The sequence below is a fragment of the Mauremys reevesii genome, linkage group 1 (genome assembly GCF_016161935.1).
Source record: "Mauremys reevesii isolate NIE-2019 linkage group 1, ASM1616193v1, whole genome shotgun sequence".
Taxonomy (NCBI): domain Eukaryota; kingdom Metazoa; phylum Chordata; order Testudines; family Geoemydidae; genus Mauremys; species Mauremys reevesii.
Genome location: NC_052623.1, coordinates 130,360,600 through 130,366,154, shown reverse-complemented (window position 1 = coordinate 130,366,154; position 5,555 = coordinate 130,360,600).

Here is a 5,555-nt window from a genome sequence, read left to right as displayed (position 1 = left end):
TAAATGCATTCCAGATGGGTAGTTCAGATACACCCCATTCTAGTGCAAGATAAGATGGTTTGACTGAATAGTGAATATCAGATATCAGAAACAAAATACAAGGAGAGGTAACAAAGAGATGTCATGAAACATGTAAAATCGTATGAAAGTTGTTTATTCCAGTTTGTCTCAGTCTATAAATGTTGGGGTACCTTGCCTTAATCCTTTGTGTGTCCAAGGGGGGCAGCAGAGACTCCTGCAGTTGTCTGACCTACTCCTTGCCATGGGGCACTTGTACTTGTGCAAGTTGTGCAAGTCATTAGAACTGTGCATTGAGGGTAATAAACCTGTCTAAGTGCCTTTGTCTCTGAACATGCCTGTGGTCTTTCTTTAGGAGTAACACTGAGGTTGGCTGAATTAGCAGGCTGCGCTCTCTGCTAGGGCTGATAACATCAGAGCTCCAAGGACAGAAGCACTGATCACTTGTAACATCTTAGCAGCCGTGACAGTGTTACTGCAGCAACTACATTCCACCCTTTTACATCCAAAACTCCTGATTTACAGTTCATGAGAAATTTTGGCACTTCAAAATGTGGCTTCATTTTAGAACAAACCCACGTTCTTTTACATTTCTCATGAACCAGAAATTCTGAAAAAAAATATATTTCGGAAACACTGACATATGCTGTTTATAAAATGAAATTTGGTCCCCGAGATGGACAGCTATTGAGTGAAATTTTTGTCAGTTTCACTGCTGCTATTTCCTGGCATGCATCCTGGGGAGCCAACTGGCCTGGAAGCACTAGGATTTCTGGCACCAGAGTTTAAGTCCTCATGGCAGGGCCATCACCAAACCACAGACCCTCTGAGACCATCCATTGAGGGAACAGGTATCCAGGCTCCCTGCTATGGAGTCATGAGTCAAGCCCCAGTTAGAGTAGGGTCTTTAAGGCTTCCTGACTCAAAGCTGGGAGTCTGGAAGTCCTGAGAGCCCAGGCTTCAATCAGCTCTTGCAGGACTTCCAGGCTCCTAGCTCCACTGCAGGGAGCCTGGACACCCTGGTGTGGTGGGGCTGTCCTGGTACCAGAGTTTCTACATGCCTGGGGTCCTCAGCCCTGGAATAGACTGCATGACAGCTCACCAGACAAGCTGGCAGGGGTCTACCAGAACCATGACTGCAATTTGGTGAAATTTCATCAAAATGAACCTGCTTGCATGAGAAAGTTTGGATTTGAAACTGTTTTGTCAGAAAATTTCCAACCAGCTCTATTTGTGTCCTATCAGCTGCGTGATAGATTCATATATTAATAGAATTTAAGACCACAAGGGACCTGCCAAAGAGGAAATCTTGCACAGCTGTTGCCTAAACTTTTAATCACAGAAAACACATTTCAGTTTAGAGTTTTAAAAACAGCACCTCTTATAAGCACCAAGTTCATTTTCAAAATTTAAAAAGAAAAAAATCGGTAAATTTAAATACACATCTCAGGTTTTTCACTATTCTGCTTTACCCTAAAGTACTGTGCACACTACAACATATTGATTCATTTACCCAGTTCTTTTTACCATACTTAATGAATTAAAAACCTTAAAATATTTGTGATTAGTATTTAGTATTCTGCTACCATCCCTTTTCAGGAGTGCTGTCAACTTTCCTCTGCTTGGCCTTGGTAACACTGAAGCTGCTGCTTTCCAGGCCATCCTTTTGCTCTTGGCTTCCAGGAGAGAGGAGAAAACTTCCAAAAGCCATGGCAACCCCAGGGTTCTGAGTGTGGGAATGGGGGGAATCCCAAATAGTACCTTGATCCATGGAAGGGCCAGCAGAAAAATTATCCAGTGAGCTGAATTACTATGATCCATACCCTTATCCACCTCTCCACTGACCTATCTTCCCTCAATACACTGCAGGCTCCCACACCTTTCCTTGTCTTCTGGAGGGAGACCCCGTAGGCATCTACTTATTTCCTTCTATGAACTTATGAGGGACCCAGTTGACTATCTATTTTCATCCTGCCTTTTCAGTCTACTCATTCTGTCTTCAATCCACCTGGTACGTATCATTGGGGATCTCACAGCAAGTCGCTAGAAACTTATTGCTGGGTCCCATTACTACTGCTGAGACATCACAGAATGAATGGGATTTGGGGAAACCTAAGGGCTAGTCTACAGTTCGACTTCTCGGAGTTCGAACTATCGCATCTAATCTGGACGCGATAGTTCGAACTCCGGAAGCGCTGCGGTCGACACTGGTACTCCACCACTGCAAACGGCGGTGGCGGCGTCGACCTTGGAGCTGCTGACTTCGATTCCGTGGCGTCTGGACGGCTGAATTCACGTAGCTGAATTTGCGTACCCTAGTTCGACCCCGCTTCTTAGTGTGGACCAGCCCTAATTCTCACTCAAAACTTTCCAACAATGGACAGAAGGGGCAGGAAGAGTCTGCAGACTAAAAAAAATGTATCTGTAGTAATGCATCTATGAGGACAATATTATCACAAAAAATAGCCATGTTGCTCAATGCACTTCTTAGCATATGCACAACATTTCAGGTTGCACGTGACCAGGATTCATCACCAACTTTGGTCTGCTGGTTGGATCATTAGCTTCCCCGGTCCAGCCCGGGTACTGACGGGGAGTGCAATGTGAACATTGATCCATGCCCCCCACTTAATGCACTATTGGAAGGCACTTATGTATTACAGGGATGAGGAAAGTATAAGATCCTATATAGAAGAGTATTTTGCAGTAATTTATAATTTACCTTGAAGTGACAGTGTGAATACAATTTGAGACAAATAATCCATGTTACAGAAGCTTTAGGAGAAAAGCTCTTCTATAACAAAATTAAAAAAAAATTGTAGAAAAGACTATTTTTGTTTTATTGAATATGGCAGCATTTAAACCTCTATTGTGAACAATGTGCATCAGCTAAATGTAGCTACAGATATTACCCCTTTTGACTACATGTAGTTTACCCACTTTGAGTTCCTCATAAGCAGGAAGAAACTACCAGCTTCTGTGTTACACAGCATCTTCTTTTTCTACAAACCGCACTGTACTATTTTCACTACGTATCTGGGAATAAATGATTCCTGTCAACATCATGGGAATATGGTTATGACATCAACAGTTCTGTATTCTGTATCAAAGGCACCTGGAATATCAGTGGATTGTACAGTATTCCTTGTGAGTTCTAACAAACCTTTTTGTTAAACAGCACATGAATCAAAACAGAGAACGACCTATAAAATTCAAATACTTGCATCTTTTTTTAATTGAAATTGAATTGTTTTGGTATGTTTATTAAAAGTAGAAAAAAACACAACAGAAGCTACGCAACAACAACCCAAAAGCAAGCAAAGAATAACCTCAACAAACATATTCTAAAATGCCAACTACTAGCTATTGATACTAAATATCTTGTGAAAAATGCATATATTGCTTAGTTCCTTTGAGAGTAGCGTCTATAAATTGTTTTAAACAGTAATGAGTGACAAACTGGCTAATGCCTAAATTGTCTCCAATGGTTATTTGAACAGATCCTGTTGCTAGAAAGCCAATGACAGATGTTATTTTTTTAATCACTACAGGCAAAGCCTGGTTCTTCTGTGTGTTGCTCCATAAATCCCCTTTAAGCTTCCAGCAGAGCTCTAATAAGGTTTATCAAATCTTTATCTTTGAAAAATTGACTCTTCTGTAAGATCCAGAAATTAGTGCCTATGTCTATACATTCTTATAGGAAGATAATGTCTTCTGAATGTTCTCTTTGGCCCCTCTCTCTATAGCAATACTGTATCTGTTTTTTATGACAGAATCATATGGCTTCCTGATGATTTTCACCATATAACCCTATGTAGGAAGGTAACCTGAAAGTGACTGCCAGAGGTGGAACTGTTATAAGGTGTTTTAGTGTTTTAGAAAATTGAAAAGCAGCCCTAGGAAAATATAGTTTTCACTATAGGATGAATTCACTCCGCAGTATCTGGACTGGGCACTGGAGACATCTGTGGAAGGAAAGAAGGAACATCTGTGGGAGGAAAGAAGAAAGAATCATCCACCAAAGACAAAGGATGGATAGCAGAGTTGTTCTGTGGAGGCTGCAATGGGGGTGGCAGGACCATCTGGTCCTGCCTCCGCTTGTCCCAACACCAGCCTGACCCACCTTCAAATATTCCCTACATGCTAATACACTGGGAACCTCTCAGAACTGGGCTTCACATTGTGCAATGGATGCACTACCACTTACATCCCACTCCCCCAAATCTTGCTGCCTCTTGCACAGTGGAACCACTCTAGTTCTACTGCCAGGAGACCCTCTGACCTGGAAAGGTGGAGGCAGCTGTTGTCTCTAAAAACTCCACTTACTTTGCCATGTTCATCCATAGCACATTTTGATTGATATCAGCAGACCCAGGCGCTCTGTTTGCTTTAGTTAATTTTGAATAGCTGTTAAAAATATGGACCTGGAAAATGTTTTATGTTATTCAGAGGCTGCTCTAACATACACCTCAGGGGATTAGGAAATGTAAGATGTTACTGGGGGGGAAAGTAGCTAATAATAGTGGACTAATCTCTCCCTCTCTCTTTCCTTTTGTCTATCTAGCAAATACAAAATGAAATGCCTGGGTGCCAGAGAGACACATATGTGAGCCTCTGCTGATTCAAGAGATATAATACAAATAGTCAAGTCAAGTAAAGGACCAAAGCACTTCACAGAGTTTTTATAAAATATCCCAACATAGAGTGCAGGGCAGAATGAAATCTACCTTTCTGAACAACAATGTTCTTGTTCCAATAATCTTATCAGCACGAGCTGGCTGTTTTTCTCTTACCATCTGCAGTATATTCAGCCACACTGCAAGAAAAACACAAGTCACCCACTGAGCTCATTTTTCTTTGTATCTTCTGCTTACTTAGGGGGTACATAATCTATCACTAGGCAGCATAATAAAGGGTCTGTACTTGGTAGTTGTGTTGAATTTTGCCCTCTATTTTGCACAATGGGCATCGTAGCCAAGATATGGTTATAAGGCTAATTTTGAACAAGAGCATTAAAGCCCCCAACATTCTAAGTAAGTAAATTACCAAAAAGTGACAGGTGTACATGGCATAAGCAAGCAAAAATGTTCTTGTGCTGAATGTGATGGCTGTCTTTTGTCCATAATGGACTCCTCCTGGAATGTGTTCATATATCTGGATTTATTTTTTGGAAATTGGAAACACTTGAATTGTGAACAGCTGACCATAAAGTAAATTACACACCATGCTGTATAACTTTGTGTTGATAAATCTTGTGAGGAAGTGAGGAAATTGTCCTGCTACAAATGACAAATTCTAGAATTTCAATAAAACTCAGTGAAGAAAAAGAAAAGATAATATATGCCCAAATCCTGCGATTGACTCTGCACAAGTGGGCCCCTTTGCCTTCTTGGAACATCATTGTGCATTCTGGGATCCACCAATATGGACTTCTTTGTAGGATCAGGGCCCTATCCTCCTCTTAAAAGGAAATACTGATTTCTTTTGGTGTTTGTAACAATAGCACTGTATCATAATAAAAAAAACTTTAGGGATTG